The sequence below is a fragment of the Phocoena sinus genome, chromosome 8, assembly GCF_008692025.1.
Source record: "Phocoena sinus isolate mPhoSin1 chromosome 8, mPhoSin1.pri, whole genome shotgun sequence".
NCBI lineage: Eukaryota > Metazoa > Chordata > Mammalia > Artiodactyla > Phocoenidae > Phocoena > Phocoena sinus.
In genome coordinates this window covers 25,290,953-25,317,462 of record NC_045770.1, presented here as the reverse complement: position 1 = coordinate 25,317,462, position 26,510 = coordinate 25,290,953, and positions in this window count along the sequence as shown.

The following is a 26,510-nucleotide window of genomic DNA, read 5'->3' as shown; positions in this document are numbered from 1 at the left end:
TAAATGGATTAAATGCTCCAAACAAAAGAAACAGACTGGCTGAATGGATACAAAAGCAAGACCCATATATCTGCTGTCTACGAGAGACCCACTTAAAACCTAAGGATACATACAGGCTGAAAGTGAGGGGATGGAAAAAGCTATTCCATGCAAGTGGAAATCAAAAGAAAGCTGGAGTATCAATATTCATATCAGAAAAAATAGACTTTAAAATAAAGACTGTTACAAAAGACAAGGAAGGACACTACATAATGATCTAAGGATCAATCCAAAAAGAAGACATAACAATTGTAAATTAATGTGCACCAAATGTAAGAGCACCACAATATGTAAGGCAAATGCTAACAGCCATAAAATAAGAATCAAGAGTAACACAATAATAGTGGGGGACTTTAGCACCCCACTTACACAAATGAATAGATGATTCAGACAGAAAATTAATAAGGAAATACAAGCCTGAAATGACACTTTGATGGATAGAATTAATGGATATTTATAGGACATTCCATCCAAAAGCAGCAGAATACACTTTCTTCTCAAGTGCATATGGAATATTCTCTAGGATAGATCACATCTTGGGTCACATATCAAGCCTTGGTAAATTTAAGAAAACTGAAATCATAGGGGGTATCTTTTCCGACCACAACACCATGAGATTAGAAATCAATTACAGGGGAAAAAAATGTAAAAACACAAACACATGGAGGTTAAACAATATGTTACTAACTAATCAATGGATTACTGAAGAAATCAAAGGGGAAATCAAAAAATACCTAGAGCAAATGACAATCAAAACACAGCAATCCAAAACACAGCAAAAACAGTTTGAAGAAGGAAGTTTATAGCAATAAAATCTTACCTCAGAAAACAAAAAAATTCTTAAATAAACAACTTATCCTTACACTTGCAGCAACTAGAGAAAAAAGAACAAACAAAACAAAAGTTAGTAGAAGGAAAGAAATCATGAATACTAGACCAGAAATAAATGAAATAGAGACAAAGAAAACAATAGCAAAGATCAATAAAACTAAAAGCTGGTTCTTTGAGAAGATAACCAAAATTGATAAATCTTTAGACACACTCATCAAGTAAAAAAGGGAGAGGATTCTAATTAATAAAATTAAAAATGCAAAAGGAGAAGTTGCAGTAGACACCACGGAAATACAAATGATCATAATTGATTATACAAGCAACTATATGCCAATAAAATGGACAACCTGGAAGAAATAGACAAATTCTTACAAAGGTACAATCTTCCAAAATTGAACCAGGAAGAAATCGAAAACATGAACAGACCAATGACAAGTACTGAAATTCAAACTGTGATTTAAAATATTGCAACAAAAAAAGCCCAGGACCAGATGGCTTCACAGGTGAATTTTATCAAACATTTAGAACGAATTAACACCTATCCTTCTGAAACTCTTCCAAAAAATTGCTGAGGAAGGAACACTCCCAGACTCAGTCTATGAGGCCACCATCACCTTAACACCAAAACCAGACAAAGATATCACAACAAAAAAGAAAATTACATGCCAACATCACTGATGAACATAGATGCAAAAATCCTCAACAAAATACTAGCAAATTGAATCCAACAACACATTAAAAGGATTTTATACCCTGATCATGTGAGATTTAGCCTAGGGATGCAAGGATTCTTCAATATACACAAATCAATCAATGTGATATACCAATTACAAAATTGAAGAATAAAAACCATATGATCATCTCAATAGATGCAGAAAAAGCTTTTGACAAATTCAACACATATTTATGATAAAAACTCTCCAGATAGTGGGATAGAGGGAACCTATCTCAACATAATAAAGACCATATACTACAAACCTACAGCTAACATCATTCTAAATGGTGAAAATCTGAAAGCATTTCCTCTAAGATCAGGAACAAAACAGGGGTGTCCGCTCTCACCAATTTTATTCAACATAGTTTTGGGAGACTGAGCCATGGCTATCACCAAAGAAAAAAAAAAATAAAAGGAATCCAAACCGGTAAGGAAGAGGTAAAACTGTCACTGATTGCAGATGATATGATACTATACATAGAGAATCCTCAAGATGCTACCAGAAAACTAATAGAGCTCATCAATGAATTTGGAAAAGTTGCAGGATACAAAATTAATACACATAAATCTCTTTCATTTCTATACAATATCAATGAAAATCAGAAAGAGAGATTAAACAATCCCATTCACCATTGCATCAAAAAGAATAAAATACTTAGGAATAAACCTACCTAAGGAGCTAAAATACCTGTACTCAGAAAACTATAAGATACTGATGAAAGAAATCAAAGATGACACAAACAGAGAGATATACCATGTACTTGGACTAGAAGAATCAACATTCTGAAAATGACTATAATCCTCAGAGCAATCTACAGATTGAATGCAATCCCTATCAAACTACCAATGGCATTTTTCACAGAATTAAAATGGAAAATTTTACAGCTTTTTTGGAGACATAAATGACCACAAATAGCCAAAGAATCCTGAGAATGAAAAACGGAGTTGGAGGAATCAGGTTCCCTGACTTCAGACTATACTAGAAAGCTACAGTCATCAAAACAGTATGGTAATGGCACAAAAACAGAAATATAGATCAATGGAACAGGATAGAAAATCCAAAGATAAACCCATGCACTATAGTCACCTAAGACAAAGGAGGTAAGAATATACAATGGAGAAAAGACAATCTCTTAAATAAGTGGTGCTGGGAAAATTGGACAGCTACATGTAAAAGATTGAAATTAGAATACACCATAGCACCATAGACAAAATAAATTCAAAATGGATTAAAGACCTAAGTGTGAGGCTGAATACTATCTTTTAGAGTGTAATATTGGGAGAACACTCTTTGACATAAATCACAGCAAGATCTTTTTTGATCCTCCTCCTAGAATAATGAAAATATAAACAAAAATAAACAAATGGGACCTAATTAAACTTAAAACGTTTTGCACAGCAAAGGTAACCATAAACAAAATGAAAAGAACACCCTCAGATTGGGGGAAAATATTTGCAAATGAAGCAACTGAGAAGAGATTAATCTCCAAAATATAAAAACAGCACATGCAGCTCAATATCAAAAAAACAAACAACCCAATCAAAAAATGGACAGAAGATCTAAATAGATATTTCTCCAAAGAAGACATACAGATGGTTAAAAAGCACATGAAGAGATGCTCGACATTACTAATTATTAGAGAAATGCAAATCAAATCTACAATGAGGTATCACCTCACACTGGTCAGAATGGCCATCATCAAAAAGTCTACAAACAATAAATGCTGGAGATAGTGTGGAGAAAGGGAACCCTCCTACACTGTTGGTGGGAATGTAAACTGGTACAGGCAGTATGGAGGTTCCTTTAAAAATTGAAAATAGAACTACCATATGATCCAGTAATCCCACTCCTGGGCATATATCTGGGGAAGACCATAATTCCAAAAGACACATGCACCCCAATGTTCATTGCAGCACTATTCACAATAGCCTGGATGTGGAAGCAAATTAAATGTCCATCAACAGAGGAATGAATAAAGAAGATGTGGTACATATATACAGGGGAATATTACTCAACCATAAAAGAATAAAATAATGCCATTTTCAGCAACATGGATGGACCTAAAGATTGTCATACTGAGTGAAGTAAGCTACACACAGAAAGACAAATATCATATGAAATCACTTATATGTGGAATCTAAAAAAGGTTACAAATGAACTTATCTACAAAACTGAAATAGATTTACATATAAACTTATGGTTACTGGGGTATAAGGAGGGGGAGGGATAAACTGTAAGATTGGGATTGACACATACACATTTCTATATACAAAATAGATAACTAATAAGGACCTCAGGAAACTCAGGAAACTCTACTCAATACTCTGTAATGGCCTATATACGAAGAGAATTTTTAAAAGAGTGGATATATTTATTTGTATAACAGGTTCACTTTTCTGTATACCTGAAACTAACACAACATGGCAAATCAATTATACCTCAATAAATTTTTTTTAAAAAGAGCAAAATTTTTGAGGTAGAAACAACTTTTGATCTTAACATGAAGTCTTGCTGGTTGACAAGCTCCATCTATTTTTCCAGTCATCCCTTTCTTTGTCTAATCCTTAACTATAAATGGACAATTTAACATCAGATGTTATTTGTGGAAGGATTGCAACATGAAGGGAAAATAACACACACACAGAAAAAAAATGACCACGAGTAAAATAAGAGTAAATTCAGGGTAGGGGAGGAGAACATCACTTTAAATAAGAGTAACTCAAATTAGTATTTTTAGACAGACTAAAGAAGACATTTCATCTATAAACCAAGAACAGGATGCTAGGTAAAGGAATAATCAGAGGAAGAGTTCCTTAAAATTTGCACACAAGAGTGTGTATGTTAGAAAGCACTTAGCAGAAATCCATCTTTGGAGTTTAGCTACCAGTCTGCCATACGACTCCTAATGAGTTATGTCACTCTCACATGTAAAATATAACCCCCCTGTGTCACACCCCCAAAATCTCATTCTAATATATCATGCAGTTAAGGATCAAATTCTAGAAGTTTGTCTTCTAATTTGGGTTCGGGGGTAGATAAAACTCTGATTATGAATCCTCTCAATCCAAAGACATGTGAACTAAAGAGCCATTATCTTCCCCCTTTCCCAATCACCACCCAACATACAGTGATGAGACAGGGACAAGAGGGCCATAATAGCCACTTTCATTCAAAAGAAGGAAGAAAAAACAGGAGGCACACAGTACTCACTCATTCCTAACAAACCTGGACAGCAGTCAGGCACGTGTTGCTAGTTCTTGATAAAGGCCTATTCCTATTCCCTGAAAACCCTTCTCCATGCCCCTTGGTTCAACCCTCAAAGCATTTGGCTCCAGCCTCATTTTCCATAAGAAATACCCATTTCATAGCTTTCTCAGCTTGCTTCCTGTCCACAAGTCTATAGGGGCCCAAAGCCTTTTTTCATTTTGAATGGCCTCTCACCTTTTCAGTCAAAAATAGTATAATTTCTTTTAAAACATTGTTAACTTTATTGTGATCCAAATTATAATTTGTTGTATTAGAGTAAAGCCATACCCACATATCTCTTCAAGACTGGTCCCTCTATATATTGGATTGAGCATCAGAGTGCTATAAAACTACATTTCAAAAAATTTAATAGCCCTTAAGTCTAGCTAAAAATGTCTACAAGAAAACACCTTAGCTCCTTCTGAGATTTTAACAATGAATCTTGAGATCTTTCCCTTAAAATCACATTTTAACTGAAAAACTGTGGACTTTATATTTTCACTATGGTGATTTGTTACTTTGAGAGTCTTCTTCCAGGGACCCAGAAGGTCTGCATTTGAAAATGTTCCTCTATCTGCTTGAAAATTTAACATTTCCTACTTTACTTTTTCCATATCCATGTCATTAAGTGCAGCTAAAGGAAAACAGTTGGCACTCCCAACATTATGCCTGGAAACTTCCTTACCCATTCTACAAATTTTATTAGGTATATTTTCCATGTTACTTCAGATGACAGTGCTGATAAACTATCTGCCTTCATATTACATGGGTCACCATTAGTGCAGCCTCCCTTGAAAATGTCTTCCCTGAATTTATAGTTTCTTTCAACAGTGAAGTTGAGGCCTTCTGGCCTCAGTATGCTGCCCAGTTGTGAAGCCAATAACACGTTTAGCTTTTTGGTATAGCAGTACTGCTTCCAATTGTAAAAAGAAAGGTTTGGGAGATGAGCAACTAGAAAGATGCAGTTGTCATCAACAGAGATGGAGAAGATTGCAAGTAGAGAAGTGTTGGGGTCCAGGGGGGATCAGGAGATCAGTTTGGTACATTTTAAACTGAAATCTGTTAGAAATCCAAATAAATATATTGGATAGGCAATGGATCTATAAGCTTAGTATTCAGAAAAAAATATGTGATATATAAACTTGGGGATCACTGTTACACAAACGTTATTTAAAGGCATAAGACTAGATGAAATCTCCATGGAAATAAGCATGGATAGTGTAGAAAAGAGAGCCAAAGGTCTGAGTTTGTGCTCCAGATCTAATGTTTGCTAGCTCTCTGATCTTGGGGCTGTTATTTAACCTCTTTATGTCTCATTATCAGTATAATGAGGCATTAAGGTATGGTCAAGATTACATGAGTTAATACACCTAAGTATATTTTAAAAATTAGGAAAAAAAAAATTAGGACATGACTAGCACAGAATATGTACTGTATAAATATTACTTATTACCAGTAGAATGAAAATCCCATGATACAAGGGATATTTCTTACTACTTTTTTTATTGCTGTATTCCCAGCACCTAGCATAGTCCACACCTGGCACTTAAGCATTTGTTAAATGAATCTTCAGACCTAGGTTATATTAATGAAATCCAAACAACTGGTGATATAAGGTAATGAGGAAAAAATAATTTCTAAATGTATTATCATGATTTTAAAAGTAATATCATTTGTTCCTTTTTCATTTTTAAAATAATGAAGCATAGCTGATTTATAATGTGTTAATTTCTGCTGCACAGCAAAGTGATTCATCTATCTATTTATCTATCTATCATCTATCTACATACATTCTTTTCTTAATATTCTTAAAAATTATGGTTTATCATAAGGTAGTGAATATAGTTCCCTGTGCTATACAGTAAGACCTTTTGGTTTATCCATTCTATATAGAATAGCTTACATCTGCTAACCCCAACCTCCCATTCCTTCCTTCCTCCAACTCCCTCCATCTTGGCAGCCACAGGTCTGTTCTCTATATCCATTAGTCTGTTTCTGTTTCGTAGATAGGTTCATTTGTGTCATATTTTAGATTCCACTTATAAGTGATAGCGTATGTATTTTCCTTTCTCTTTCTGACTTACTTCACTTAGTATGATAATCTCTAGTTGCATCCATGTTGCTGCAAATGGCATTATTTTGTTCTTTTTTATGGCACAATAGTATTCCATTTTATATATGTACATCTTTATCCATTCCTCTGTCGATGAACATTTAGGTTGCTTCCATGACCTAGCTATTGTAAATAGTGCTGCAATGAATATTGGGGTGCATGTGTCTTTTGGAATTGTGGTTTTCTCTGGGCGTATGCCCAGTAGTGGGATTACTGGATCATATGGTAATTCTATTTTTAGTTTTTTAAGGAACCTCCATACTGTTCTCCATAGTGGCTGTATCAGTTTACATTCCCACCAACAGTGCAAGAGGGTTCCCTTTTCTCCACAGCCTCTCCAGCATTTGTTTTTTGTAGAGTTCTGATGAAGCCCATTCTAACTGGTGTGAGGTGATACCTCATTGTAGTTTTGATGTGCATTTCTCTAATAATTAAAGATGTTGGGCATATTTTCATGTGCTTCTTAGCCATCTGTATCTCTTCTTTGGAGAAATGTCTATTTAGGTCTTCTGTCCATTTATTGTTTTGTTTTGTTTTGCTTTGTTTATGGATATTGAGTTGCATGAGTTGTTTGCGTATTTTGGAGATTACTCCTTTGTCAGTTGCTTTGATAGCAAATATTCTCTTCCATACTGAAGGTTGTCTTTTCATCTAGTTTATGGTTTCCTTTGCTGTGCAAAAGCTTTTAAGTTTCATTAGGTCCCATTTTTGTATTTTGTTTTTATTTTCATTACTCTAGGAGATGGGTCAAAAAAAATCTTGCTGTGATATATGTCAAAGAATGTTCTGCCTATGTTATCCTCTAAGAGTTCTATCGTGTCTGTCCTTACATTTAGGGCTTTAACCCATTTTGAGTTTTATTGTGTGTGAACATTCTTTTTCTGTAAATATACTTTTAGCTGTCCAGTTCTCCCGGCCCCAGTTAATGAAGAAGCTGTCTTTTCTGTATTGTATATTCTTGCCTCCTTTATCATAAATCAGGTGACCATAGGAGTGTGGGTTTATTTCTGGGCTTTCTATCCTGTTCCATCGATCTATATTTCTGTTTTTGTGCCAGGACCATGCTGTCTCGATCACTGTAGCTTTGTAGTATAGCCTGAAGACAGAGAGCCTGATTCCTCCAGCTCCGTTCTTCTTTCTCAAGATTACTTTGGCTATTCAGGGTCTTTTGTATTTCTATACAAATTGTAAGATTTTTTTGTTCTAGTTCTGTGAAAAATGCCATTGGTAATTTGGTAGGGATTGCATTGAACCTGTAGATTGCTTTTGGGTAGTATAGTCATGTTCACAATATTGATTCTTCCAACCCAAGAACATGGTATATATCTGCAACTGTTTGTGTCATCTCTCTTTGATTTCTTTTGTCAGTGTCTTATAATTTTTGGAGTACCATTTATTTCCTTTGGTGGGTTTATTCCTAGGTATTTTATTCTTTTTTTTGCAATGGTAAATGGAATTGTATCCTTCATTTCACTTTCTAATCTTTCATTATTAGTGTATAGGAATGCAAGATATTTCTGTGTATTAATTTTGTATCCTGTGACTTTACTAAATTCATTGATTAGCTCTATTATTTTTCTGGTGACATCTTTAGGATTTTCTATGTTTCTCAATTATCATGTCATCTGCAAATAGTGACAGTTTTACTTCTTCTTTTCCAATTAGGATTTCATTTATTTCTTTTTCTTCTGTGATATCCATGGCTAGGACTTCCAAAACTATGTCAAATAATAGTGGAGAGAGTTGGCACCCTTGTCTTGTTCCTGATCTTGGATGAAATGCTTTCAATTTTTCATCATTGAGAATAATGTTTGCTGTGGGTTTGTCATATATGACCTTTATTATGTTGAGGTAGGTTCCCTCTAGTCACACTAACTGGAGAGTTTTTATCATAAATGGTGTTGAATTTGGTTGAAAGCTTTTTCTGTATCTATTCAGACTCTCATATGGTTTTTATCCTTCAATGTGTTAATATGGATTATCACATTGATTTCCATATATTAAAGAAGCCTTGCATCCCTGGGATAAATCCCACTTATCATGGTGTATGATCTTTTTAATATGTTGTTGGATTCAGTTTGCTAGTATTTTGTTGAGGATTTTTGCACATATGTTCACCAATGATATTGTTCTGTAATATTCTTTTTTTGTGATATATTTGGTTTTGGTATCAGGGTGATGGTGACCACTTAGGATGATATTGAGAGTGTTTCTCCCTTTGAAATTTTTTTGGAAGTGTTTGAGAAGGATAGGTGTTAACTCTTCTCAAAATGTTTGATAGAATTTTCCTGTGAAGCCATCTTATCCCAGGCTTTTGTTTGTTAGAAGATTTTTAATCCCAGTTTCAATTTATGTACGTGTGATTGGTCTGTTCATATTTCGTATTTCTTCCTGATGCAGGTTTGGGAGATTGACTCTTTCTAATGTGTCCATTTCTTCCAAGTTGTCCATTTTATTAGCATATGGTTGCTTGTAGTAGTCTCTTATGATCCTTTGTATTTCTGTGGTGTCATTTGTAAATTTTCCATTTTTATTTCTAACTTTATTGATTTGAGTCCTCTCCGTTTTTTTCTTTATGAGTCTGGCTAAAGGTTTATCAATTTTGTTTATCTTCTCAAAGGACCAGCTTTTACTTTTATTGATCTTTGCTCTTGTTTTCTTCATTTCTATTCCATTTCTTTCTGCTCTGATCCTTCTGCTTTATTTCCTTCTACTAACTTTGGGGTTGTTTGTTCTTCTTTCTCTCTAGTTCCTTTAGGTGTAAGATTAGGTTTTTTGTTTGAGATTTTTCTAGTTTCTTGAGGTAAGATTGTATTGCTATAAACTTCCCTCTTAGAAGTGCTTTTGCTGCATCCCATAGGTTTTGGGTTGTTGTGTTTTCTGTGTCATTTGTTTCTAGGTATTTGTTTATTTCCTATTTGATTTCTTGGTTATTTACTAACATATTGTTTAGCCTCCATATGTTTGTGTTTTTTATAGTTTTATTTTCTGTAATTTACTTCTAATCTCATAGTGCTGTGGTTGGAAAAGATGTTTGCTACTATTTCAATTTTCTTAAATTTACCAAGTCTTGATTTGTGACCCAAGATGTGATCTATCCTGTAGAAAGCTCTGTGTGCACTTGAGAAGAAAGTATATTCTGCTGCTTTCAGATGGAATGTCCTACAAATATCTGTTAAGTTTATCTGTTCTAATGTGTCATTTAAGACTTGAATTTCCATATTAATTTTCTGTCTGGATGATCTATCCATCGGTGTAAGTGGAGTGTTAAAGTCCACCACTATTATTGTGTTACTGTTGATTTCCCCTTTTATGGTTGTTAGGATTTGCCTTATGTATTTATGTGCTCTTATGTTGGGTGCATAAATATTTACTATTTATATTCTTGGATTGATCCCTTGATCATTATGTAGTGTCCTTCCTTGTCTCTTGTAATAGTCTTTATTTTAAAGTTTATTTTTTCTGTTATGAGTATTGCTACTCCAGTTTTCTTGTGATTTCCATTTGCATGGAATATCTTTTTCCATCCTCTCACTTTCAGCCTGTATGTGTCCCTAGGTTTTAAGTGGGTCTCTTGTAGACAACATATATATGGGTCTTGCTTTTGTATCCATTTAGCCAGTCTGTTTCTTTTGGTTGGAACATTTAATTGATTTACATCTAAGGTAAGTATTGGTATGTATGTATGTATGTATGTATGTATTGGTATGTATGTGTGTATGTATTACCATTTTCTTAATTGTTTTGGGTTTGTTTCTCTAGGTGTTTTTCTTCTCTAGTGTTTACTTCCTAGAGAATTTAACATTTGTTATAAAGCTGATTTGGTAGGGCTGAGGTCTCTTACCTTTTACTTGTCTGTAAAGATTTTGATTTCCCCATCAAATCTGAATGAGATCCTTGCTGGGTAGAGTGAGTTTGGTTGTAGTTTTTTCTCTTTCATCATTTTAAATATAACCTGCCACTCCTTTCTGGCCTGCAGAGTTCCTGCTGAAAAATCAGCTGTTAACATTATGGGGATTCCCTTGCGTGTTAGTTGTTGCTTTTCCTTTGCTTTTTAAATATTTTTTCTTTGTGTTAATTTTTGTTTGATTGATTAATATGTGTTTTGGCATGTTTCTCCTTGGGTTTATCCTGTATGGGACTCTCTGTGCTTCCTCAACCTGATTGACTATTTCCTTTCTCATGTTAAGGAAACTTTTGACTCTAATCTATTCAAATATTTTCTCAGACACTTTCTCTTTCTCTTCTTTTGGGACCCCTATAATTTGAACGTCAGTGCATTTTATGTTTCCTAGAGGTCTCTGAGAGTGTCCTTATTTCTTTACATCCTTTTTCTTTATTCTGCTCCATGTCAGTTATTTCCACTGTTATATCTTCCAGCTCATTTATCCATTATTCTTCCTCAGTTATTCTGTTATTGACTCCTCATAGTGTATTTTTAATTTCAGTTATTGTGTTGTTCATTATAATTTGTTGCTTCTTTAGTTCTTCTATATCTTTATTAAACATTTCTTTTCTTGATCTATGCCTCTATTCTATTCCGAGATTTTGTATCCTCTTTACCATCATTACTCTGAATTCTTTTTCAGGTAGATTGCCTATTTCCTTTTTATTTATTTGTTCTTGTGGGTTTTACCTTGCTCCTTTGTCTACAACATATTTCTGTCTTATCATTTTGTCTAATATTTTTGCAGGCTGCAGGGTCATAGTTCCTCTTGCTTCTTTTCTTTTCTTTTTTTGCGGTACACGGGCCTCTCATTGCTGTGGCCTCTCCCGTTGCGGAGCACAGGCTCCAGATGCGCAGGCTCAGCGGCCACAGCTCACGGGCCCAGCCACTCCGCAGCATGTGGGATCTTCCCGGACTGGGGCACGAACCCATGTCCCCTGCTTCGGCAGGCGGACTCTCAACCACTGCGCCACCAGAGAAGCCCTCCTCTTGCTTCTGTTGTCTGTTTCCAGTGGGTTACGTTGGTCCAGTGGCTTGTGAAGGCTTCTTGGTGTGAGAAATTCATGCCTGAGCTCTGGTGGGTGGAGCTGGATCTTGTCTCTTTAATGGGCAGGAACATGTTAGGTGGTGTGTTTTGTGGTGTCTGTGAGCTTAGTATGACTTTAGGCAGCCTGTCTGCTAATAGGTAAGTTTGTGTTTCTGTCTTGCTTATGTTTGTTGTGAGGCATTCAGCACTGGAACCTGCAGGCAGTTGAGTGGAGCCAGGTCTTGGATTTGAGATGGAGACCTCTGGGAATATTCTCTGGGGCTGGGAGTTCTCTTGTGGTCCAGCATCCTGGACTCAGCACTTCCACCCCAGAGGCCCAAGCTCGACCCCAAGCCAGGGAATCAAGACCCTGCAAGCTGCACTTCATGGTAGTAAAAGGAAAAAGCTGGGGGGCAAGAAAACAAATGAAAACAAGCAGAGAAATAAAACCCAAGACAAATAGCAAGAGAGAAACAGAGAGCAACAAGAGTAATGATTAAAAAAGAAAAACAGACAAAGAAAACCCCAGGCAAATGATAAAAGCAAAACAAAACAAAACAAAAACAAACAAACACATGCATGAAAGAAACAAACAAAAAAACCACACAAAACAAGAGGACAACCAGACAATCAAAAGAACCCCAAAACTAAATCAAACAATTAACAACAAAGCTAACAAAAACAAAAAACAAAACCAAAGCAGCATGCAAACCAAAAAATAAAGTAAGTTTGTTTTCTTTAAACAAACTCACAAAACCTATTTTTAAATAGATAAAAACAAAGCAGAACAACGAGAAAAAAGATAAAAACAAAATTGAACAAAGAAAAATGGATAAAACACAGAACAACAAAAAAGCAAAGTAAAATAAAAATATAAAAAGAACTAAAACAAGAAACCAAAAGAAAAACCACCAAACATAAATAAAACTAAAGAATAATAATAAAAAACAACAACAGAACTAATCAAAACATAATAAAAATAATAGTAATAATAATATTTTTCTGGGGTCTCAGATTTCAGTGTCCTTGCCCCCGCCTGAGCCACAGTCCACCTATGTCTCCCCAAGAGGCTCTCCAATTCCTCCAGGTTGGTCTCTGGACCTGCTCTGGGCACTGTGGGGACAGCTCAGACTCTGATCTGGCCCAACTCTCCCATGTGCTTGCCCCCAAAGTCTACAGCTTCCAGAGCTATTCTGGTTTCCTTTGTAGGAAAACTTGTTGTCCATTCAGATATTACATAGATGCAGTGTGTACCAATCCAATTGCAGGGATTTAATCTGTGACTGTGCAGCTGACAGAAAGATTTTCATTTCTCTTCCTAATCACCCCACCTCTGGGGCTCAGCTGTGGTTTTAGCCTCACCTCTTCATGTGGGCCACCCACAGGAGCCTGTCCCTGAGTTTGCCTTGGAACACTTGGGTCTGTCCTGGTGAGGACAGGGCATGGAGGTGGCACAGCTACCTGGGTCGTGGGAGCCAAGGTGACAAAGGGTTCACAAGGAATCCAACAACCATGGGCATGAGAGATCCAGCCCTAGAGGGAGTATTTTCTAGGTCCTGGAGACAGACAGACACACAAGGGCCAGCCCTGGCAGGAGCCTCCTCTAGTACCTGGTGGCAGGCACATGAGGGACAGCCCTGGTGGGAGCTTCTTATAGTGCCCAGTGGTAGGTGTGCAAGGGCCATCCCTGGTGGGGCCCTTTCCTAGCATCTCAGGGAGCAGGGGTTGGTGCATGGGGAGATAGAGGCTGCAATGGTGGCTCCACCCTCCATACATCACTCAATAGTGACGCCTTGCTTCCATGGCAGCCTGGATTTCCTCCACAGGCATTCCCAGTTGCAATTTCCTCCCTCCCATCCCCCAGCCCCTCTCCTCACATCCAACAGCAGTCCTCCCCATGGGTTTTCTCTCCTATCCCCACACTCCAGCTCCCACCCCCCATGCACACTGGTGGACACCCATCCCAGTCTGGGGCACACAGTGTTGTGACACAGACTGTCTGTGTACTTCTCACTCTGTCCTGTCTGCCACAGACTGGCCGTTTCACCCTCCTCTGACAGCCTTATATGCTCCCCTTCTGTCCCAACCAATTTCTCCATCAGTGAGAGAGTTTCCCTGGATGCTGGAACATCTCCTCTGCTCCAGCTCCCCCACTGGGGCACAGGTCCCATCCCACTTCCTCTCCTCTTCCTTCTCCCTTCTTTCTTTCACCCTACCTGATTATGTGGGGATTTTTATTGTCCTTTCTGGTGTCCAAGATCTGCTAGTGTTCAACCAGTGTTCTGTGAGAATTGTTGCATCTGTAGATGTATTCTGATGTATGTGTGGAGAGGGATGAGCTCCATGTCCTCCTACTCCTCTGCCATCTTGGACAGGTCTCATAGCAGTTTTATTACTATTAATCAACTTAGGGAAATGGCTCAGGTGTCTATCAATAGAATAAATGAACTGTGGTATGTTTACTCATACAGAGGAATATTAGTGTGCAATAAAAATGTGTGTGCTAATGATACAAATGTGTGTTGTAATGATACAACAGCATATATGAACCTCCAAAATATTATGATGAGTGGAACAAACTTTACACAAAATAGTATATATTGTATAATTTTATTTATATGAAATTATTTATATGAAATTTTAGAACAGCCAAAACAAATTTACAGTCAAAAGAAAATCGTAACAGTGTTTGCCTCTGGGAGTAGGTGACTGGGAAGTGGTATGAGATAATTTTTCTGGGGTGAGAGTAATGTTTTATGTCTTGAAAGAAGTTAAATACAGGCATTTGTCAAAGTTCAGCAAATGTACATTTAAAATTTGTGCATTTTATTATAAATAAATATTACCTCAAAAGGTAAAAATGTATCAAATATTGAACTTTGGTGAATGATATGCATGCTGATATATGTAATGAGAAGGCAACTGATATTTGAAATTTACTTTGAAATAAATCAAAAAATAAAATGGATTGATGGTTGAATAGAGAATGGATGGATTTATGAATGGATGGATATATAACAAAACAAGGTTAGTAAAATGTTAATGGTAATGTCTAGCTGGTGGATATATGAATAATCACTTTAAAATTCTTTCAAATTTTCTGTTTGAAAATTTTCATAATAAAATATTATTAGAAAAATTATTAGCCACTAATAGTTAAGGGCTCTTTTATCATTCATTTTGACTTCTACATCAGGCTTTCAGCTGATATAGATATCTGTGCCACTGGCATCTACATTCTTTAATCTATGTTTATATTGGTGCCAGAAATTTCTAACTAAAAATAAAATATAATCATAACTTTAATTTTATCCTGACATAAACGTTTCTTCAAAATCTAACAACTCCTTTCTAACTCCTAGGTTTATCTATCCTTACTCTACCCCACATATATTGTGCACAAGCCATGTTGAACTTCAGCAGTTTTAGATCACATCAAGATGTTAAGGACAATCTAAGAAAGCTCCCTACTGATTCTTCCAAGCCCAGATCAGAAGTTACCTTTTATATGAAACTTGCTTAACTTTCCCAGTAAGCATCTAATTTCTGTTTCTATATCGTGTATTCAACACCATTATTAAAGCATTGATTACATTGTGTTGTAATCTGTATATGTTTGGGTCACACATATTAGCCCAATCATTCTCAAATAGCATGCAACAAAATCACCTGGAGGACTTGTTAAAACTCAAGTTGTTGGGCTTCATCCTCAAGAGTTTCCAATTCCGTAGGTCTTGGCTGAGGCCCAAGAATTTGCATTTCTATCAAGTTTCCAGGTGATGTTTAGGGGTCCAGGGACCAAACTTTTTTTTTTTTTTTTGCGGTACACAGGCCTCTCACTGTTGTGGCCTCTCCCGTTGCAGAGCACAGGCTCCGGACATGCAGGCTCAGCGGCCATGGCTCACGGGCACAGCCACTCAGCGGCATGTGGGATCTTCCCGGACCGGGGCATGAACCCATGTCCCCTGCATCAGCAGGCGGACTCTCAACCACTGCACCACCAGGGAAGCCCTAGGGGACAACGCTTTTAAACCCACTATGTTGAACAATGACTTCCTTGAAAGTAGATACTATGATTTTTTTTTGTAACCCTGGAATATATGGCAATGCCTGGAAGAGATCCAATGTTTAATAAATCCATGTTATAAAGAATTTTAAAAGTTAATACCATATACAAAATGTGGTGTAAACTTTTAGGACAAGTATATTCTTTCCTTAGAGCTGTGAGTGTTGAGTGTGTAACACAGGCACTTTGGTTGTGCCTCACAAAGAAAATCTGCAATCCTTTATGGATAGTTAATTTTACTTATCTGTCTACAGAAGACATTCATTATTCGAGTAGTCAGATCCAACATTTTCCAGGTTTGCAGACTAGAATAGAAATAAATCAAACCCCCTATAAATGTGTCAAAGATGAATAAAACTCACACATGAAAATTGTTGATTCATCTTTACAGGTTAAGCCATTAGGTTAGAGTTCTCACAGATAGCTGTTTTGTTGTGAGATCACAACAAACTAGACAGCCTGCCCAGAATGAATGGAGTTAGGAAAACACAAGTGAAATGCTCCCACCTTCCTCTTCATCAACAACTATAACATAGATTAGTTATGGGTGTGAGCCAATTAGGCCAAGGCAAAATGTTGATAGATTTACAGTACCATTGTGTGACAGGCTCTATAATAGCCCTTCCCAAGAAGTCTACATCCTAATTACTGGAATTTATTAATATGTTACTTTCCATGACAAAAAGGACCTTGTGATTAAGTTAGGATCTTGAGATGGGAAGATTATCCTGAATTATACAAATGGACCTAATGCAATCTTGAGGGTCCTTATAAAAGAAGGCAGAAGGCTTAGAGCAAGAATAAAAACAGAAGCAAGATCTGAGTGATGCAGGGCCATGAACCAAGGAATGGGGCAGACCCAAGAAGCCTGAAAAGGCAAGAAAATGGTTTCTCCCCCATATTGTCCAAAAATAATGCAGCTCTGTTGATTTTAGCCCAGTGAGACTGACTTTGGCCTTCTGATCTCTAGAACTTCTTGAAAATAAATTTGTTTCATTTTAAACCACTATATTTGTGATAACTTGTTAAAACAGCAACAAGGAACTAGTACACCTTGTCTGATAAATGTGTTCATGGTGAATTTTCTTCTTGTTAAGAGATTTAGGGATATTCACTGGCTTATATTTTAGCAGGTTTTATAATTAACCTCAGACTTGGGACACACTATCAGGAATTCAAGCTTAAAACCCTGGAATCCCCAATATTTGTCATGTAAAATATAATACATTTCCATGTAAAGTGAATCAATGTGGTGTCATAGTAAGAGCTTGGAATGAGATTCAAGTGAAATAGAATCTCCTCTATGGTTCAAATACTTCTGTATTGTGGTAAATCATTTATGTTTCTAGACCTCATTGGAAAATGTATGGGTTAGAGTAGAAGTAAATTATTTTTAATGCACATCTAGTACATTTATACATAAAAAATAAGACAGATTATTTGCCCACATTTGTGTCAACTGATTGGGAGAATAATAAATAAAGCATTCTAAATAACTCTTAGCTCTTTAGCTCACTGGAAAATAAATAGTGCAGATTTCAAAGTTCATGAGGAGTGGTATGAAATTTAGTATGTTCCTCATTATCAATTTGTAACAAAACTAAGCTTTCAAAGTCTCAAAGATGAAAAAATTATTTCAACACTACTACCAATATAATAAAATTAGCTGAGAAAGAAAAAAAACAGATATTTCCTTGCAATAGAATATCAATACCTATCTTCCTACATTATATAAATTATATACTTATTCTAATACTGTTTAAATTATTCCATCTGTGTTACATTTTAGTTTAATTTTTCAAGTCACATCAAGTGTACTATTAATTTCATTTTAGTTTACCAAGCAAAGGAAGAATGACTATTGCAGTCAATATAGGAAGCACAGAAATCTGACGTCAGCGTAGATAAAAAATTGTTTCTCTATTTAGTCTCATGCTTCTTCTTCATTGCTTTCATAAATTTTCTCCAGCTGTTCCAAGTGACATCTACTTCCTGAGGCAGCTATTGTTTCTGGTTACAGGACTGAATTCTTACGTTCCAAACTATTTCTCATTGATACATCACTGCTTTCCATAGATATTCTAATTTACTCCCTCAATTCTAAACCTTCAGCATTTTTCTCTTATTTTCTACCATATTGAAAATGAAGTATTTAAAATATCATGGCTAGATTTACCACACATTATGTTCCATATTCTAACAACCAAAATTTTAGAAAAAATTAAACGAATAAACTGAACATGTTCCAACTCTTAGCACTCAAATTTTCCTATATTTAAATGATTATTTACACTGCATATTCCTGTTAGAATTACCCTTCCTAAGAACGAGAACCATCATAACTCAGGTAAAGGATGCATCTGTGTCTCCGTCCTGCAGATTAAGTGCCTCTATTCTCTCTTTTACCTTTTCTTTTTCTAAATGTGCTTCTAACACGCTATTGGAGAAAACTGGAGAAATTGATTCTCAGAGAAATCAATAGGTGACACAATTATTAGGGCCTCTATTTAGATCTTATATATAATGTTTGGATCACCACAGTCTAGGCACCATAACATATCAGTACTATATTCACAAAGGAAGGGGGGAAACGGGAAGGTGTGGGAACAAATATTGGGCAAGCAATCACAATGTACTAATGTTTCTTAATATGTTATCATTTAATAACCAGTGTAATCCCAGAAGGTAAATATTATTTCCTCATTTATTCAAAATTATTTATTTACCAGATGCAATATATCAGGCATTGTTCTGATGGGGATAGAGCAATAAACAAGACAGATTTCAGCTCTTACAGTTCTTATATTCTGGTGGGTGGAAAAGTACTACGAGAAAGAAAATAAAGGGATAGTGTTATGAGAAAGCAAATTTTCAGCTCAACTCAAATGACAAGGAGGGCGTGGTCATGAGATGATCTATGGACTGGATATCCTAGGTAGAGGGCAAGGATCCTAAGCTTCTTGCATTCCAGGACTGAAAGAGTACCTAGAATATAATAAATGAGAGTTTAAGTGGGTGAAGTCAGAGACTCATAGGGAGGCCAGGAAGACTTTACAGGCCAGTGCTTTCAAACTTTAATGTACATATAAATTATCTGGAGATTAAAAAAACCCAAAACCCAGAAAACAAATGTAAAAACAGAAGACAGAGAACAAGTAACTGCTTCAGAATGTCTGCAGTATGGCCTCAGATTCTTCCCCTGGGTGTTGCAGGTCTTGTTAAGGTATTAATACAAAATTCTAAGTGTCATTGAAACCACAGAATGGTTTTAAGTGGGCAATGAAGTGATAGGATCTACTTTTCAAAAAGTATTCTCTGGGTGATGGCTTTTACTAGGGTAAGAGTAAAACTTGAGACCAGATAGAGATTGAAGAAACCTATGCTTGGAGAAGTACAATAATTTTTCAAGATCTTCCTGTAAATTCATAATGCATATCCAGTACTATTGGACCCAGAGTCTGTGGTTCTTTATCGCTGGGTCATTGCCTAGATATGAAAAATCTTTCCTTAAAAGATGCATGAGAAGGAAGAAATTTTCTTCTAACTACCTAGGTTATTCTGGCTAGTCTGAGAATTAAATTGACATAAGACATATTAATAGGAGAAAATAAAACAAAATCTAGTAACATGTATTCATGGGAGAGACCCAGAAAAAATGAGTAACCTACCAACATGGCCAAAACCCTCACCCTAAATACCATCTTCAGCTAGATAAACGATGATGTTGGGGGTAGTGGTTTGAACACTTAAAGGGGAGAAAGGTATTCACATGGAGAGCATGTTTGATAAATAAATATTTGCTGGGCCATGCAGAGACAATGGGACACAGAGTGGACTCTGATCTCTAAGAGTTTTTCCACCACACCTAGCCCATATTCTTTGCAGATCTCTGGGGATAGCTCTATTCTTGTAGTAATCCCTTTATTTAAATTTTTGGCCAGTTAGCAGGAAGGTCAAAGTTTCTTCCTGAGTCTTTTGGGCCTTGTTTTCAGCTCAAAATAATCCACATACCAGAGGCATTTTGGAGTGGCAAAATTTGTTCCCTCACAGTGCTGCTTTTGAAATTTCTATTAGAATTTCACAGTCCAGAAGTTGAGCAAATAAATTGCATAGAAACTTCTTCTCAAGGATTCTTTTCCACAAACTTTTATAACTTCCTTTTTTTAACCCTTTGATTTAACTTATGATTTCCTTTTATTTTCTCTCTCTTTCTTTTTTAAACTATCTGTAGGAGAAAATTACTTTCTTTTCTGTTAACAAAATGCATTTCCATTCCTTATAGCTTTTTCCCTTGCATACAAAATGATTTTGTTATTAATTTAGTAGTTTTTATTACATATATTAATTAAAATTCTTAACTCTTAGAAACTTTAATTTCTAGTGAAAGCTAAGAAGTATGCAACTGTGAACTATTTGTTTTAGCAGTATGTTTTTTTAATTGGAATGCTTATGAATTCATTTTATAATTTCTAAAAACATACATTTTCTCATAGCATTATAATTTTATTTCAATGTGGTACATGACATGTTTACTAATAAACCTAAAAATCCTTAGTTTTTCTGTAATAAGAGAACAAACTTAGGTAAAATTGTTGTGGAATGCAAGTTCGAGTGCCTGATGTAGTGAGACCAAGCAAACCAAAACATCAGAGTTTGGAGCCTCAAAAGGTTTATTGCAAGGGCCATACAAGAATGGGTCGCTTGTGATCAAAAGAACTGAACTCCCTGATGGTTTTTGCAGAAGAGTTTTTATAGGCAAAATTTGGGGTAAGGGCTACAGTGTGTGTGACTTTCTTCTGATTGATTGGTGATGAGGTAGCAGTGTGGTGTCCCAGAAATATTGTGTTCAGCCTTAAGTTACCACCCTCCACCTGGGTGGGGGTCTTAGTTCCTGCAGAAGAACTCAAAGATATATTGCTATGTAATACATCCCTTGAGGAGGAGCCAGGATTCTGTTTTATTGCTGAACTATTGTTTCTTGACTGCTCCTCCTTTGTTTCTGCATTCCCTCCATTCCCTAATTAGTAACTGTTTGAATCTGCCCTTTAGAACTCAAGGTGTAGGACACTGAAGTCTTTTTCCTACAAGCAAAAAAGAGGGGACACAGAAAGGTTTTGTACCCAGTAGGACCCCAAAGTTTCCTGCTCAATTTCAGGGACTTGTTTAACAATTAATGTTGTAACAGGGAAGAGCAAAATTTGACTCCAGGTTGGATCTGTTTCTTTTACTTTAACCTTTGCTTTTCATTGCTTTTGTTACTATAATCATACATAATGGCCTGCCTCAGGGAACCCTGCTCCTCTGCCTGAATGTTAAAGTGCCTTTGTTCAGCTCATAGGGAGAAAATCTGACCCTGCCCGCCTATGAATGGCTGCAGAACAGAAGAAATTAACATATCTACTCCTCAATGCTGGCCAAGCCAGGAGATATTTTGCAAAACTATTGGCCTTTTTACTTTACTTCCTCACCTCCTCCCCATCTCTGTTCTACAAAAGAAAGTGGTATCCAGAACCCAATAAGATAGCTTTTGGGAACACTAGTCCACCATTTTCTTGGTCTGCTGGCTTTCCGAATGAAGTTGCTATTCCTTGCCTCAACACCTCATCTGATTTGTTGGCCTGACCTGTGGCAAGCAGAGAGAGCTTGGACTCGGTAACAATGTATCAGTATTTTACCTTATTTGGAAATGATATGGACAACGAATTCCCATTATTTAACTTAATAAAACTCTAAAGTGTTAAAGTACCAAAATATTTTGTAAGCTATGTTTAAGTAGACATATCATAAAACATAATTATTCTTAAAGAGTTCACCTAAAAACTCTTATACATTAACATTTATTTAATTACTTGTGAAAATTTTATCATACCAAGTTATTTTTCTTGCTGACAAATTTTGTAACAGAGATAAGATAAACTTATTTGACTTTTGGTAAACCTAGATAGAATAAAAGTTTCCCATTTAATGCTCATAACTCTAAAGATAGAACTATTTAATTAAATCAACAAACACTTGATTTTATTTACTAAAGATTTATCTTAAATCACATGAACTTGAAAAAACTTTCATTTCATTTCTACTAAATTTAGAAATATTTAATTCACAAGCACTTTTATGTCAACTAAATGAGTTCTTTTACATATCAGTTTTGGTAATCTCACTGGGAGATGGAGAAATACCATTTCTATAATATACACACATAGACATATAGACAGGCACGACCAGAGGTCTCATCTCCTTCATCTTAAAATTTAGTCATAAATCAGGTATGATATAAACCTGACTAGTTAATAATAACAGCAGAAATAAGTCAAGTTGATCATCTCAGATAGTTAAGGCTTTTTACTATTTGTGATAAAGTCTTAAGATTTGTGCTAGTACTTGACAAATTGATAAGGAGACTGTGAAATCGCTTTTGGATGGGGAACACTTTCCAGCATTTTGTACTTCTAAAAATGTCTCATTTCCTTTTTTTTTTCCCCTTTTGATTTCAAGTTCTACCTGACTGAGTCAACTAGGCTCAATCTCATGCCATTGTGGGCTGTATTTGCATTTCTAATTTTGTAGAGATTTGCAAGATAAAGACAGTTGCTTTAAATTCCCCCAGAGGTCTGGGTTGCTGCCTAAATAATATCAAAATGCTGATTTGCTTAGCCAATTACATTTTCTTCATTTGCTTCTTTAAATGAGGGAGGAAATTTCTGACTAAAATAAAAATCAAAAGATTTATATGTTCTAGAACTTCAGGGTTCAATGTATCATACCTTCAAAAGTCTGTACTAAGCATTGAATAAAAGCCCTATATCTGAGCCCACAATTCAACCCCAAATCAATTCAACCTAGAGGTAAAAATCCTCCACTATTTCTTCTATTAACCTCTGAGTGTTAGCCCCCAGTTTCCATCTCACATTGTGTAGGGTTAGACAAACCTATAGGCTTCCCTTAGCATGTTCAATTAACATTTCCTGAAGATGGATTTACATGCTCTATCTTACAATACAAGCAAGGGAAGCATCCCCCAGAGAAACACAATGTGCATTACCACAATACAATCGGGCAAAAGAGACACAACCATTTTACATCAAGCCCATTCAAATACACCAGTTTTCTTATCAATTTTCATCTCAGTTTCATCAACTCATACCTTTAATTAGAATCTCTACTAGGATCCCATCAGGTCTTGATTTTACAAGGAATCCCATAAACTTTTCCTTTTTATCCCCTAACTGACCACTTAATCCAGTCCTGTATTTGGTTCCCAGTGAGCGGTTGAGTCAAGGGACCCAGGCCCTCTGTCAACTTTTAAATTATTTAAATGACCTGTTGCCCCAAGCAATTGCTGATTAGGTTTCTCAGTGTAAATTTTGCCTCCTAACTTTAAAAATTTCTTCAAACTATGGTAAATAGAGTAGACTTGTTTTAGACCCTTTAATGTTGGAGATCCATTAGGTGGTCACTTTTGTTTATCAATATTAGGTAGTGCTGTATTAAAACCTTTACTTTAATCCCATCAAAGTCCATTTTATTCCTCCCATTTCTTAGCCATTTAAAGATTTCCATCCTGCTGGGATGTCTTGTGACTTATTTTTCTGATTCCTCTTTATTCCACCATTTTCAATATTTGTATTATTTATCTTACTTCTTAATAACCCTTTAAAAATTTCCCACCTAGCTGTGAAGAGTCTCTTGACTTTCCCCTTGCCTTCTTTCCATTCTTTTGCTAATTAACTTAATGCTTTTATTAGCATCTGTAAGATCCCCTGAGGGGAAGCTGAGATACCAAACTCAGTAAGGTTTGCCATGCCATTTTTTTCCTTATTAATGGAGTTCTTAAGATTAGCTGTTATATTTCTTTATATACAATTTTAATTTTGTCTTTCCATAGGTACCAATAAAACAGCTATTTAGGATGAGAACACTCTAAAAATTTACCAATATAGAAGTTTTTCCAAAGCAAAGGATCCACCATCTGGCCATTGATGGGCAGAATCTTAATAGCAACTCAAACCAATAAGATACAAGAGATGTCCCGACAGGAGAGTGCAAAGGATGCAGCCCTCACAAGATCCAGAAAGTTCACTGACAAAAATAGTCTAAGAAAGTAAAGACCTTTGTAGCATCATTAATAAAGCAATGAAAGTTGAGAAGACAAAGGCTCCTTATGGACTGGGCCTGGAACTGAGCAGCACCCTGTGAGGCCCTCCCTGCTGACCAGAAATTTATGACTCAGGTAATGTTCCAACAACAAGTGAGACCTGATGGCTACTTGGAACTGTGTGATCAAGACAACCATCTCTGAAAATAGAAGATTATTCCCTCCCCAACACATATCTGCTTCCTCTTTTGATCCTAGGGCCTAGTTATACTTTAAAATCTAAGCTTTACACTAGCTAAATTCCAGGACCCTTAGGCTTCTGCATACTTTCCAAGGCCTTTGTTCTGCTTTGCTTAACATGTTCATTCTGTCAACCAAAAAAAATTGCACAACGTGAGAGTTGTGAGTCAAGTTTTATTTGGGGCAAAATGAGGACTATAGCCCAGGAAATAGCATTTCAGATAGCTCTGAGAAACTTCTTCAAAGAGGTAGGGAGGAAGGTCAGTATATATGTGATTTTGGTGAGGGGGGAGTACATACAGTCAAGCATGTATTTTTTTTCAGCAGAACGTTTCTGCTAGTCACGAGAAGCAGTCGTCACCATGAAGGATTTTAGTGCTTTTCTAGATATGAGGAGATACACGAATTGGGCACATAAACTAGTCTCCTGAAAATATCTAAGTAACTAAAGACCTCTTCTGCCATTTTTCCCAGAACACAAAGTGCCTCATTTCTGCTTTCCACCCTGAAATCCTTTCAGGGGGTGTTGAAAATCAGCAGCAGCAGCAGGACATGATTTAATCCTTGTAGAGGTAGTTGGCAAATGCCAATTGCAAGTTTGTTGTTGACAATTCTTTTCTTAGATTAAGGGAAGGGAAAATGGTGAGTTTGATTAAAGGATTACTAAACCTTCCTTCTAGTAGTCTTGTGGCTCTATAATCAAGATAAGATCAGAGGGCTTCCCTGGTGACGCAGTGGTTGCGAGTCTGCCTGCCAATGCAGGGGACATGGGTTTGTGCCCGGTCGGGGAGGATCCCACATGCCGCGGAGCGGCTGGGCCCGTGAGCCATGGCCGCTGGGCCTGCGTATCCGAGGCCTGTGCTCTGCAACGGGAGAGGCCACAAGAGTGAGAGGCCCGTGTACCAGAAAAAAAAAAAAAAAAAGATAAGATCAGAAAAGGAGAACAATGAGGCTGGCCAGTTTGCACATAATGGAAGATAACAAAGACCATGTCCCCCCACCCCAAATGATTAACTGTGATTAGTTTCCCCTTTCTCCTTTTAAAAATTTTCATAGTTCAAGCAAAATCTTCAGAGTTGGTTCTTTTCCCCAAGTTGCTGGCCTCTGGAATAAAGCCGGCTTTCCTTTCCAATCAAAACTTGTCTCTCAAGGAGCTGATTTTATGAGCCCAAATCTTGTATCTCCTCATATCTTGGCTTTTGAGCAGTGAGCAGCCAAACCTGAGTTCAGTAACAGGCCCCTTATGACAAATGACCCTGAGAGCCAGCATGACCTGACAAAGAGACTGCTTGGAACCACAGTCTATTTGATTGGCTGCTAAATACACAGATTTATGTGCACCTACCAAATGGCAGAAACCAGAGAGAGTTTTCTCATTGGTTAACATACTAAGCTCTCAAGACATAGAACAAGAGAAAAGGAAAACATAATAAGACCAATGGTTTTCCTCTTTATGACAAATTGAAACTGAGCAGGACCCTGTGGGGCTCATGGGCATGGAAGCATTTCTGTGTCTCCCGTTTCTTATTTGTAGGGAATAGGCTTCAGCCTCCATGACCTTCCCTGAGTTCCAAAGGGCAGGTTCAAACAGACAGGATCCTGCTTCTGTCTCAAGGGATACACATAATATCTTTGAGCTCTTCTACAGAAGTAAAACCCTGACAAGTGGAAAATGTTAATTACCTGATGAAGCATTCTTCATTCCAGAGAAGGTCACAATTTGAGAACCATGGAAGCTCATCAGGAGACCACCTGAGGCCAGAGTAAAGCCATCAGATGAGCCAGATTAAGCTCATCAGGAGACCACCTGAGGCCCTGCACACACCCTGATCTTTATCAGCAACCCCACCCTTGAACCATTGCTATAAAACTCCTCATGAAATCCCCCTGTGTTGAGAAACAGAGTTTTTGAGGACAGGAACTCACTGTGTCCCCCTTTGCCTGGCAAAGCAATATAGCTATTCTTTTCTACTTCACCAAAAACTCAGTCTCTGGGATTCAATTTGGCACCTGTGCACAGAGGCTGAGTTTTTGGCATCAAAATGACACAAAATAGAGACACAAGGAAAAACAGTGACCATCTCTGGGAGGAAAAGGATCAACAAACCAAGAATACTCAACCAAATTTCAAATCAATAGACATTGAGTCCAAGGAGCTAGTCCTACAAATACTTTTTCCTGCTAATTTAAT